Raw genomic sequence first — 13980 nt, forward strand, 5'->3', positions numbered from 1 at the left:
TCAAAAAGAAAGCTGAAGCTTGTGTTGTGGGGCCTCAGCAATTCACTGTATTCATTAAAGACTTAAATGAATAGCTGAAAAAGTTGAATGCTACATATCCAAATTTGCTGATGTTGCAAAGAAATATGGTATAGTAAACAGTATAGATAGAAGTGTAAAATTACAAAGAGATACTAATAGATTAAGTAAATGAGCAAAAGTGTGGCAAATAAATTTCAATGTAAGCAGATCTGAGATCGTCCATTTGGACCAAAAAAGGACAACATGGTACTTTCCAAATGGTGAAAAGCTAGAAATATTGGAGGACCAGAGTGTCTTGGGGTTCTGCGATATAGGTCAGTAAAGTGTCATGAACTAAGAGGGAAAATAGTCAAAAAGGTAAATGAAATTTTATCTTTATATCTAGAGGAATACAAGAACTGGAAATTATGCTTCAACTATACCAAGACCTGGTTAAACCACACCTGGAGTACTGAGAGCAATTCTGGGCACCATACCTTAGGAAGGATATCCAGTAAGTCCCTGCTTTAAGTTGCCCCATTGTAAGTAATTTTGATTCAGTCATATTTTTAATGCAGGCCAGTATTTATGTTTAGCATTATGGATTCACATTAACATTATTTTGCACCGGTATGTGATAAAGGCCTAATGACAATCAGCACCGTTTTGGAGCAACCTCTTCCGCTTGCTTACCTCTCGCTAGCTGATCCTTCCGTTCAATGAGCCACCTGCTGGTTGCTGACCCTGCTGCTCGTGATTCTCCCACTCTCCGCCTCTTCAGCTTGCAGCATACATCTGCGACCCTACAAGATCAAGCTGCTCTCAATTCATAACAGTGCTTCCTATCTCTCACCACTCATCTCTCGAGCCCTCGCTCACAGCGAAGGTACATTCCTACAGAAATATTTACCATATGTTTTATGCCTCTTGCTGGTCTACTGTAGTACTCTCTTTTCTCTATCCTTATCAGTTTCTTCGTCTTCCTTTGCTGAATTCTAAAATCATCCTAATCTTTAGGCTTACTACTCATTTTGTAATCATTATAAGCCTCTTCCTTTTATCTAAAATGGCCTTTAACTCCTCTTGTTAGCTACTCATTGGACCACTTTGTTGGGTTTTTGTGCCTTAAAGGAATGCACGTTTGTTGTAAATTATGTTTAATTCTTTACCCATTTCCTACATCAATATATCTTTTAATGTAATTTCCCTATCTACCTTAGGCAACTCGCCCCATGTACCTATGTAGTTTGCTTTGTTTAGATTTAACTCCCTAGTTTTAGACATAATTATATCACTTTCAAATTGATTATAAAATTCCATCGTATTATGGCCACTCTTCCTGATAGGCCCCTTTACTACAAGATTATTAATTTACCTTTGCTGCACAATACTAGGTCCAAAATACCCTGTTCTCAAGTTGGTTGCTTGACATACAATACTGATCTTGAAAACTACCTTGTGTACATTTCATGAACTTGTACTCCACACTATTATTGCAAATTTGATTTGCCCAATCTGTATTAAGATGTTTACTGACTGTATCACACTTATTTCATGCATTTCCAATTTCCTGATTTATACTATACTCTAGACTATAATTACTGTTAAGGCGCCTAAAAATAATTCCCAGCAATGTTTTCTGATCTTTGCTGTTTCTTAGCCCCATCAAAACTGATTCTACTTTTTGAATTTCTGAGCCTTGACCCTTTCTTTCTGTCGTTATCCCTTCCTTTATTGTCAGGGCTACCTCTCTTCCATTTTGCCTGTCTTGTCTAAAAGTTAAGTATGCCAGAATATTTAAGTTCTAACCTGGGTCACTTTGCAATCATGTATCTATTATGGCTATTAGATCAAACCTATTCATTTCTATTTTTGCTGTTATTTCATCTAACTTGTTGCAGATGCTTCATGCCTTGTCTTGCCTTGCAATTTGATTGAACTTTTCAAGACATTAGATAGGAAGAAACTATTGCAGCAAATTGGGATGTCCAGGATAATGGGTATAATCTAAAATTTAAAGCTAGACCTTTCAGAATTGAAATTGAGAAACACTTCTTCATGCAAAGGGTGGTAGAAGTTTGGACATTTCTTCGCGAATGGCAACTGATCAATTGTTAACTTTAAAACTGAGATTGATTTTTGTTAACCCAAGGTATTAAGGGATATGGAGCAAAGGCAAATATATGGAGTTAGATTGCTGATCAACTCTGATCTCGGTGAACGGTGGAAGAGGCTCAAGGAACAAATGGTCTACTCCTGTTCTTATATAACTAGTAATGCTGATGTGAAGCATCAGTCAAAATGTGAACATTTGTCCTAAACTATAACCACTGTTAAGGGCCTGTAAATGTCTCCATGGTTGGGTTCAGCTCAGGGAATTGTCCAGGAAAGAGGGAGGAGACAGTGAATAAAGTGAATAGTGAATAAAATAACCTGACAAATGCAGTAAAGAGGTTGGGCCAACAGGCTGTAAAAATAAATGTCAGGAAACATGAAAGATACAAAGGGATTAAAAAGTAAGTAACAGAAAAATAGTAATTTCAAACAGTTTCTGAAAAAAATAGTGATAACAATGTTGTTTCATTCTGAATAAGCTAAACTAATGCTTGACAAATCTGTGACAAAAGCTACTTTCTCTCTATTGTCTCCTGTCTTCCCTCTTCTGATTGGAGTGCTGACTGCTTGCTAGGATATGATACTATAGTCATCTGTCATCTCCAGAATCTCACCCACAGGACATTATTAACTTGTAAGCCTTGAAAGTCAACATTAGTAGACTTTTCATCCTCTGGGAGTGCCACAGTCAGGGTGGATTGTGTCTTCACCTGATGTCTACACTTGCATAACTCCAGCAGAGGTTGGTGAATAGTGATTAGAAGTGGAAATCCTGGATGACTTTCCCTTTTCTTAACTCAAAGCCCTTGAGATCTATTTTGGGGCTTCTTGTGCCTTACCCTAAGATTCTCATTTACGACAGACCAGGCATTTGCACCTGGGATTTTGGTTTGTACAGTGCAGCTGCTCACTAAGTGTGGTGAACCAGTTGGAAAGCTGTAACAAGTAACATTAAATTAAATAATAGGAATCGTTGCAGATGTTTCAAACTATTTTCAAGTGAACAGTAATCTTTCTGTGCATAGATGTTGGAAGATGATCATTTGTAACTGTATGTTATTCAGTCAAATGAATAACGAGTCTTGGAGAACAGCAGAACTCTCTCATGCAAATATGTAGATAAAATAATCGCCAGTCTTTTTATCTGCATAACTTCATGTAAATAAGTATCATATCGCAGTGATCTGAAGCCAACTTAATGATGAGATGCCAATGCACTTGCAATTTTATTTAACAGTTTATGGCCAAGGTTCAGCAGGGTAAAAGTTGATTTGCGATTCAAAGCACAAAGTCAGCAAATTCATTACGCTGGTTGCTCATTAAAAGTGCAATGTCTGTAGATTATTCACCATTTAACTCCTGATTTTGTTTCCTTCTCCACCTTGGGCAGCTGAGGTGAATAATGGTGCCTAAAACTTTGCCAGGTTGCGATCAGCCAGCCTAATAGTGATCAGAAATCGAATCTGGAATCCATTGGTGCGAATAGCTCAGTTTGTTTTACCCACATTGTGCAGTATCTTCACCCAGTAAACTGTCAGTAGAGCCTTGAGAATTAATTTATTCCTGAGCTATTTTATTAACTTACCCCCTCTTGTGGTCTAACCACAAAGTGATAAAATTTGCTCTCAGTAAAGTGACATTTGTCAGTGACGGGCAGCTCTGGAACTCTTAACCCATGACCACCTGTTTAGGATCTGTACTTTGTGCCCTACGTGCTTGACATATTTTTTTGTAATTTATGGTGCTGAGTTCAGTGTATTGATTTCATAATGCCAAAACTTTAATATGATGTGCATAACACAGAGTTTATTTCAAAAGAATTTCAAGTTAGAATCAGTTGCAAATAAACCTGTTTTCAGGTGCACTGTCAACAAGTATGAGTCAAAGATCTTCCACTGAATAATTTCAAAGGAACATCCTGGGTTATGTTATACACCAACTTAGCTATTCAGATGAAAAAGATGGAGAACACTGTGCATGCATGTGATTCTTATGTCCTTTTGGTTAGTTAAGCTCAGTTCCAAGGCTTACTGATGGCTTATCTGGCTAAAACATACAGACCAGGGAAGCCCCAGGTTCTGTACTGAGTAAACTGATCTTAGTCCAGCCATCAGTAGGAGTTCTATAACTGGCCTTAGTACGCCCACTTCATCTAGGAAGAGGGAAAAGAAGCCCTATTTCCCATTCCTGATTGCTAATGAGCAGGCCCAGCTGAAAAAGCTACTTTGTTTAGTGGGTGCTGACTAAGGGCAGGATCAGGCTTGCTGAGATCATTCTATGGTTGAATAGCTTATCAACAAGCGTGGTATCGGTTCATGAATGGAAAATGATCATTTAGTTTTTTTTCATTCATGGTATGTGGGCGTCACTGGCTAGGCCAGCATTTATTGCCCTTCCCTAATTGCCCTTGAGAAGGTGGTGGTGTAAACACACCCACGGTGCTGTTAGGGAGGGAGGTCCAGGATTTTGACCCAGCGACAGTGAATATGTTTCCAAATAACATGTGGCTTGGAGATGAACTTCCAGGTGCTGATGTTCTCATGTGTCTGCTGCCCTTCTCCTTTTAGATGGTAATGGTCATGGGTTTGGAAGGTGCTGTCTAAGGAGCCTGTGTGTTTCCTTGTCTTACTGGCCAGGGCAATCAGAGCTGATGGAACCGAGCCCCAGGAGTTACTGGCTAAGATTTTGTGATAGGAGTAATGGTGAGACCTATTAGCACTTACCATTATTATGGAATAAATTGGACAGCAACATCCAGTGTCTGCACAAATGCAGTTAAAGGCAGAAATCTAGAAGTTGCTGTCTGATTTGCCTGCTCTTCTGCAAGCTTTTGCTACAGAGAATTTTACATTTTTTAGTCTTTTTTTTAATCAGCCTCTCACTTAATCCCACCTTTTAATTTCACTTTCTATTCATGATTTTACATCAAACTAAATATTCTGATTTATACTTCCTGGCTTAGACACTGTGGTCTTGATTTTGTTGGGCTGCCAGGGCTGGGATTGGAGGTGAGCAGGAGCCAAAAATAACCTCGACAGCTAGCATGCTGGTTCCCCGTCTTTATCCTGCCCCCAACACGACTTGCTAAGGGCCACTTAAGGCCAATTAAAAGAGGTCAACTGAGATTTTCCAGTTGGCCTCCAGGTTCCCACAGGTGGCAGGAGCCAGTGTCAGACTAGTGAGGCCCACACTTTGGGTAGGCCTAGAAGCCCTCCCTGTCTGCCTGGGTGCGGTAGGCTGCCCTTTAAAGGCCTTGTGTCCTGTATTTTAGTAAGACACATGAATCTATGAACTCGAGAGTTAAATATTAGTATAAGCTCAATATTATATTTTCTCCCATTGTCTTGTTCCTAACCTGGAACCTGTTTCGGATACTGGCCTTAGTCTTAGACATGACACTAGCTTGGCTTTAATACAGCAAGTTAATTAAAGCAATATATTGCATGACTAGCACAAATAAAACCTTACTGATGCTGAAAAATGTGAATATTATCTACCTGCCACTTTTGACAATTTGCTTATGATGCTTATGACAGCTTTGTTCTTCTCTCTCTAAAACCTCTTTTTCTCAATTATGTACATTGCACAATTTATTGCCTTAACTCCAATGGTAGTTTTGTAATTTTTGCTAAAGCTGCAAGTACTTCCCATCTCTTTTCTCCTCAAAACCTCTCCTTTTTATTACTCATGTTATCTATGTGATTATAAAAGATACTCCTTCCTTAATTCACCAAGTAGATTTGTAGGTATTGCTGAAAGCTGCCTTTATGTTTGGCATGAAGTGAAATCAGAAGAAATTAATCCATTATTAGCTCTTAATATTCAGCACCTTGAGCAGATGACCATTCACCATGGTCTTGGGTTTGCTGACTGACTGCAACTGCACCTTCTGACCCAGCATTTTTTATTCATTTTCTCTCTCTCTGTCTGTACTTGACTGTATTTTTGTAAATTCTCTGCCTGATTGTCATTGAGCACTTTAAGGCCTTGCAGTCCCAGAACTGCAGATAGGAATCAGAAGTGCTCATGGTGTACATATATCTCTAACAAGAACTAAAAATCCCTGGTTGAATTCAATAATTATTTTCTACTTGTTTCTCATATCAAATAACTTGTCTGGATATTGCAATTTCATAGGCGCTAAATGAAAGCTCTCATTCATATTATGCTATTATCTAAAAAAAACACAATTTGTCTACCTCCCTAGCACACCAGGTCTAGGTGATGTTTTTAGCTTTGAATTAAAGAGGAAGGAGCAGGTCTGCGGGAATAAAAATAAAACTCTTAGTAGTGAGTTCCAACATTGGAAAGGTGGCAACGTAGTGGTAATGTCACTGGACTAGTAATGCCGGCTAATGCTTTGTCAACACTGGTTCAAGTATCACTGTGGCAGCTGGTGGAATTTAAATTCGAGTAATAAATTTGGAATTAAAAGCTAGCCTAATGGTGACCATGAAACCGTTGTCAGTTGTTGTAAAAACCCATCTGGTTCACTAATGTCTATTAGAGAAGGAAATCAGCTGTTCATACCCAGTTCTGGCCTGCATGTGACTCCAAACCCACAGCAATGTAGCTGACTTTTAAATGCCCTCTGAAGTGGCAAGCCACTCAGTTGTATCAAACTGCTATGAAATCTAAAAGGAATGAAACCGCATGGATCACCAAGCATCAACCTAGGCGCTGGAAATGACAATGGCACACCTAGCCCTGTCAACCCTGCAAAGTCCTCCTTACCAACATCTGGGAACTTGTGCCAAAACTGGGAGAGCTGTCCCACAGATTAGTCAACCAACAGCCTGACATAGTCATACTCATGGAACCTTACACATTGTTCCAGACACCACCATCACTAGCTATGGGTATCCCTTTCCCACCGACAGGACAGACCCACTAGAGGTGGCACACAGTTGGGAGGGTGTTGCCCTGGGAGACTTCAACATCGACTCTGAACCCCATGAAGTCTCATGGCATCAGGTCAAACATGGGCAAGGAAATCACCTATTGGTTACCACCAACTGTCCCCCTCAGCTGATGAATCAGAGCTCCTCCATGTTGAACACAACTTAGAGGAAGCACTGAGGGTGATAAGGGCACAGAATGTGCTTAGGGTGGGAGACTTCAATGTCAATCAGCAAGAGTTGCTTGGTAGCACCACTACTGACTGAATTGGCCAAGTCCTAAAGGACGTAGCTGCTAGACTGGGCCTTTGGCAGGTCATGAGGGAACCAAAGAGAGGGAAAAACCTACTTGGCCTTTTCCTCACCAATCTATCTCTCACAGATTCATCTGTCCATGACACCATTTGTAGGAGTGACCACTGCACCGTCCTTGTGGAGACAAAGTCCCATCTTCACATTGAGGATACCCTCCATCATGTTGTGTGGCACTACCACTGTGCTAAACTGGGCATCCATGAGGCGCCATCAGCAGCAGCAGAATTGTGTACAACCACAATCTGTAACCTCATGGCCTGGCATATCCCCCACTCTACCATTACCTTAGGCATGGGGGTCAACCCTGTTTCAATGAAGAGTGCAGGAGGGCATGCCGGGTGCAGCACCAGGCATACCTAAAAATGAGATATCAACCTGATGAAGCTACAACACAGGACTACTTGCATGCCAAACAGCAGAAGCAGTATCTGATAGAGCTAAGTGATCTCATAGCCAATGGAAAAGATCAAAGCTCTGCAGTCCTTCCACACGTCATGAATGGTGGTAGACAATTAAATAACCAACTGGAGGAGGAAGCTCCACAAATATCCCCATCCTCAATGATGAGGGAACCTAGCACATCAGTGCAAAAGACAAGGCTAAGACATTTGCAACTACCTTCAGCCAGAAGTACTGAGTAGATGATTCACCTTGGCCTCCTCCTTGCCTCCTGCATCACAGATGCCAGTCTTCAGCCAATTCAATTCACTCCAGAAGTGTGAGCTGATTTGTTTTGGCAGCAAAGATATGATGAGAGTATAAAATAAAGGAAGAGCCTCTAAAGAAGCTGCAGGAACAAAGGGATCTCAGTGTATACGTACATAGGTCATTGAAGATGGCAGGGCATGTTGAGAGAGCAATTAATAAAGCATACAGTATCTTAGGCTTTATTAATAGGGGCATTGAATACAAGAGTAAGGAGGTCATGTTGAACTTGTATAAGATACTAGTTAGGCCTCATCTGGAGTACTGCGTCCTTTTCTGGGTGCCATACTTCAGGAAGGATGCAAAGGCATTGGAGAAAGTACAGCAGAGCTTCACAAGAATGATTCCTGGGATAAGCAGCTGTAGCTATGAGGAAAGATTGGGGAGGCTGGGACTGTTTTCCTTGGAGAAAAGATGGCTGAGAGGCGACTTGATAGGAGTATTCAAGATCTTGGCGGTATGGACGGGGTAAATAGTGAGAAATTGTTCCCACTCAAGAGTACATCAAGTACTAGAGGGCACAGATTCAAAATAATTGTCAAAAGGAGTAAATGTGAGGAAAAATTTCTCAACCAGAGGGTGGTTGGGGTCTGGAACGAACTTCTTGAAAGGGCAGTGGAAGCAGGTTTGATCGAGGTATTCAAAAGGGAATTGGATTGCTACATGAAAAGAGAGAATGTGCAAGGTTACGGGGATAAGGCAGGGGAGTGGGACTTGGTGAAATGTTCTTTCAGAGAACCAGTGCAAACGCTATGGACCAAATGACCTCCTTCTGCAGTAGATCTCTGAGTGAGCCACTCACCTTGTCCCATTCCCCTATCTTCTCCCTGTTACCCTGCATATTCTTCCTTTTCAGATCATAGTCTAATTCCCTTTGGAATGCTTCAATTGAACTTGCCTCCACCACACTCTCAGGCAGGTATTTCCAAACCCTAATCACTTGCTGTGTGAAAAAGAACAAAGAAAAGTACAGCACAGGAACAGGCCCTTCGGCCCTCCAAGCCTGTGCCGATCATATTGCCTGGCAACTAAAACATTTTGCACTTCTGGGGTCCGTATCCCGCTACTCCCATCCTATTCATGTATTTGTCAAGCTGCTTCTCGTACCTGCTTCCATCACCTCCTCTGGCAGCGAATTCCAGACACTCACTATCCTCTGCGTAAAAAACTTGCCCCGCACATCCCCTCTATAGTTTTCTCCTCTCACCTTAAATCTATGTCCCCTAGTAACTGACTCTTCCACCCTGGGAAAAAGCTTCTGACTATCTACTCTGTCCACGCCGCTCATAATTTTGTAAACTTCTATCAAGTCGCCCCTCAATCTCCATTGCTCTAGTGAGAACAATCCGAGTTTCTCCAATCTCTCCTCATAGCTAATAACCTCCAGACCAGACAGCATCCTGGTAAACCTCCTCTGCACCCTCTCCAATGCCTCCATATCCTTCTGGTAATGTGGCGACCAGAATTTCACGCAATATTACAAGCGTGGTCTAACCAAGGTTCTATACAGCTGCAGCATGACTTCCCAGCTTTTATACTCAATACCCCTGTGGATGAAGGCAAGCATGCCATATGCTTTCCTGACTACCTTATCCACCTGCGTTGCCACTTTCAGTGACCCGTGGACCTGTACACCCAGATCCCTCTGCCCGTCGATGCACTTAAGACTTCTGCCATTTACTGTATAATTCCTGCCTGTATTAGACCTTCCAAAATACATTACCTCGCATTTGTCCGGATTAAACTCCATCTGCCATTTCTCCGCCCAAGTCTCCAACTGATCTATATCCCGTTGTATCCTTTGACAATCCTCTTCACTATCTGCAACTCCTCCAACCTTAGTGTCGTCTGCAAATTTATTAATTAGCACAGTTACATTTTCCTCCAAATCATTTATGTATACTACAAACAGCAAAGGTCCCAGCACTGATCCCTGTGGAACTCCACTAGTCACAGCTCTCCATTCAGAAAAGCACCCTTCCACTGCTACCCTCTGTTTTCTATGACCAAGCCAATTCTGTATCCATCTTGCCAGCTCACCTCTGATCCCGTGCGACTTTACCTTCTGCTATGAGGGACCTTGTCAAAGGCCTTACTGAAATCCATGTATATAACATCCACTGCCCTTCCATCGTCGATCATCTTTGTCACTTCCTCGAAAAACTCGATCAAGTTAGTGAGACACGACCTCACCTTCACAAAACCATGCTGCCTCTCACTAATACGCCCATTTGCTTCCTGTCACAAAGAATCTTCTCCAATAATTTCCCTACCACTGACGTAAGGCTCACTGGCCTGTAATTTCCTGGATTATCCCTGCTACCCTTCTTAAACATTGGAACAACTTTGGCCATTCTCCAGTCCTCTGGACCTCACCCGTAGCCAGTGAGGATACAAAGATTTCTGTCAAGGCCCCAGCAATCTCCTCCCTTGAAGTGTTTCCTCATGTCATTTTTGCTTCTTATACCAATTACTTCAAATCTGTGCCCTCGTGTCTTTGACCCTTTCACAAGTGGGGACAGTTTCTCCCTATCTACTCTGTCAGACCCCTCGTGATTTTGAATAGCTTTATCAAATCTCCTCTCAACCTTCCTTTCTCTAAGGAAAACAGTGCTAACTTCTCCAATCTACCTTCATAACTTAAGTTCCTCACCCCTGGAACCATTCTTGTGAATATTTTCTGTACCCCCTCTAGTGCCTTCACATCCTACCTACTGCGCCATCCAGAACTGGATACAGTACTCTAGCTGAGGCTGAACAAGTGACTTACACAAATTCAACCTAACCTCCTTGCTCCTGTACTCTATGCCCCCATTAATAGTTTACTGTATGCTTTTTTAATTGTTCTTTCAACCTTCCAACTTTGATGATTTATGCACGTATAAATCCAGATACCTCTGCCCCTGAACCCCCTTTAGAATTGTACTCTTTATTTTATATTGTCTTCATGTTCTTACTACCAAAATGAATCACTTCACATTTCTCTGCTTTGAACTTCATCATAGTCCACATGCTTCCAAGTTTTGTGTTACAAGTGCAATAGGGAATGGGCAAAAAATGCTGGCCTTGCCAGTGACGCCCACATGCCATGAAAGGATAAAGAAAAAATAGATGGCAAAGATAATTTTGCAATGAAATGAAACTCTTCATCATGTGCAGAGTGGTGGAAAGTATTGTCGGCAGTGGTATCAAGTGCTGCTTATTCAGCAATAACCTGCTCATTGATGCCCAGTTTGGGTTCCGCCAGGGCCACTCAGCTCCTGACCTCATTACAGCCTTGGTTCAAACATGGACAAAAGAGCTGATCTCAGGTGGTGAGGTGAGAGTGATTGCTTTTGATATCAAGGCTGCATTTGACTGAGTGTGGACGTCAAGAAGCCCTAGCAAAACTGGATTCAATGGGAATCATGGGGAAAACTCTCCACTGGTTGGAGTCATACCTCGCACAAAGGAAGATGGTTGTGGTTGTTGGAGGTCAATCATCTCAGTCCTGGGAGATCGCAGCAGGAGTGCCTCAGGGTAGTGGCCCAGGCCCAACCATCTTCGGCTGCTTCATCAATAACCTTCCCTCCATCATAAGGTCAGAAGTGGGGATGCCTGCAGATGATTGCATAATGTTCAGCACCATTCGCGACTCCTCAGACACTGAAGTAATCTGTGCCCATATGCAGCAAGACCTGGCAATATTCAGGCTTGGGCTGATAAGTGTTAAGTAACATTCGTGCTGCAGAAGTGCTAGGCAATGAGAATGAACTATGTCCCCGTGACATTCAGTGGCATTACCATCGCTGAATTCCCCTGATGTCAACATCCTGGTGGTTCCCGTTGACCAGAAACTGAACTGGACCGGCCAAATAAATACTGTGGCTTTAAGAGCAGGTGAAAGGCTAGGAATCCTGTGACAAGTGACTCACCTCCTAACTCCCCAAAGCCTGTCCATCATCTACAAGGCACAAGTCAAGAATGTGATGGAGTATTCTCCACTTGCCTGGATAAGTGCAGCTCCAACAACATTCAAGGAGCTCAACACCATCCAAGACACAGCAGCCCACTTGAATGGCACCCCACCACAATAAACATTCACTCCTTCCTTCACTGACGCACAGTGGCAGCAGTGTGTACAATCTACAAGATGCACTGCAGCAACGCACCAAGGATCCTTCGACAACATCTTCCAAACCCACAATCTCTACCACCTGGGAAGGTCAAGGGCAGCAGAAGCATGGAACATCACCACCTTCAAGTTTCCCTCCAAGCCACACACCATCCTGACTTGGAACTATATCGCCGTTCCTTTACTGTTGCTGGATGAAAATCTTGGAAATCGCTTCTTAACTGCACTGCGCGTGTTCCTACAACACATGGACTGCAGCGGTTTAAGAAGGCAGTTTGCTGCCACCTTGTCAATAAATGTTGGCCCAGCCAGCAATGCCCACATCCCATGAACGAATAAGAAAAAATGAATTACTAACTTTTTATGGATAAGTTCAATGCTTTCAGTAGGAATTTAAAAAATACTTTTCTTATGTAATTATATGGCTTTGTAGTCAATGGGCTCAGAAATTAAGGCCCTGGCTGAAACCACTTTGAAATTGGTTTAAGCCTAGCATTTCAGTGGGTTGGTATTGTGTGGAATCCATCTGTGAATCGGTGAATTGATATGGTTAAGTTCCTTATTTGAGGCAATCAGAAAAACCTGATGCTGGATTTATTTTCTTTTATAGACAGACTTAATGGGATGACAACACATGTAAAATGTGACATGCTTTTAAATATTTAGATTTATGTGGTGGACTTGGCAATGGGCAAATACATTCTCTGTTTTACTACTTAAAAGCAGCATTGAATTTCTTTATGCTTTGTAGATTTTAGTTTTTTCAGTCTTTGTATATTTTAATCAACTAACAAATCATTTTCCTTGAGGTTTGACACAGTAATCCCCTGCAGTATTGTAAACTAAAGTGCTTGATTTTGCTGCAGCACTGGCCAGATGTTGTGATGGCAAGACTAACAGTAATGCTGCTCATAGACCTGGAAATGATGCTTGCTGAGATCCAGCCTCAGTAATGTATACAGCACCAGGGCAAATTAATTTTGTCATTTTTTTCATCACAAGTGTGATGAAACTGGGAATGAGACTATACAATAAGAGGATTTAAATAGAACCAATCTGTACAGTGCTATCGGAAGCAACTTCATTTAACAGAAAAGATTGACTTTGAAAGACTGGGGCTCAGTGGTAAATGTGTAGCGTAGTATTGACTCATACAAACCATGAATTCCTCTTAGTGCTGAGTTAACTGATGTCAGCCCAAGACTGCATAAGGAACATTGCGGTTGGCATCAGTGCCTCAAAGAGAGGGGGGAATAAATCAGCTTACATTGCTGCTTCGGACACAGTGAAATTGCGAAGGAAAAGTGCATGTCAGACAAGGGCAGGCAGTGATGCTCTTTCATGAAGATTTGCCTGCATGAAGTTTGCAACTTGTGTAGTCTGTCAGAAGGTTCCTGATGGTTGTGGAATCCTATCTTAACGTGAATCATCTTCAAGGGAGGAGGTTTGAAGATAATTTGGAGCAAAAAGCATCCATTTGTTATAATTGTGCACTACCCTCACAAAAGTTAACTTTTCTCACATCTAGGCCTAGGATTTGTGTTGGAGTCATTTGGGGGCGAGTCTCATCAATAAAGTTATTTCCTGAATACTGGCATACAACACAATGTTGTATATTTATAGTCACAGACTCACGTCGTAACCACACTAACATTCTTTTTTAATTGCTTTGGAAGTAAGCAAGAAAGTAAAACCAAATAAGTTAGATCACAAAATGAATCTTATCTTGAAAGCTCTTCCAATGGCTCAGGTACAGATTGGATTCCTGATCTGTGCCTGAGTTAACTGATCTCAGCTTGGAAAGCAATTGGTCCATTAATTGGTCCTCAAAGT

At 41.8% G+C, this 13980-nt stretch overlaps 1 protein-coding gene across 8 annotated transcripts in view; it reads left to right on the forward strand.

The window, feature by feature from the left end:
* Positions 1–13980, forward strand: part of shld2 (shieldin complex subunit 2) — a 131908-nt gene that overhangs the window by 32230 nt on the left and 85698 nt on the right. For 6 of the 8 annotated variants that reach the window (XM_041176166.1, XM_041176167.1, XM_041176165.1 and 3 more), the window contains exon 2: positions 407–542. The gene's annotated coding sequence lies outside the window, so the exon portion shown is untranslated. The remainder of the gene's footprint in view (positions 1–406; positions 543–13980) is intronic. The other 2 variants (XM_041176164.1, XM_041176163.1) reach the window with 1 other exon arrangement.

The sequence above is a fragment of the Carcharodon carcharias genome, chromosome 28 (assembly GCF_017639515.1).
Source record: "Carcharodon carcharias isolate sCarCar2 chromosome 28, sCarCar2.pri, whole genome shotgun sequence".
NCBI lineage: Eukaryota > Metazoa > Chordata > Chondrichthyes > Lamniformes > Lamnidae > Carcharodon > Carcharodon carcharias.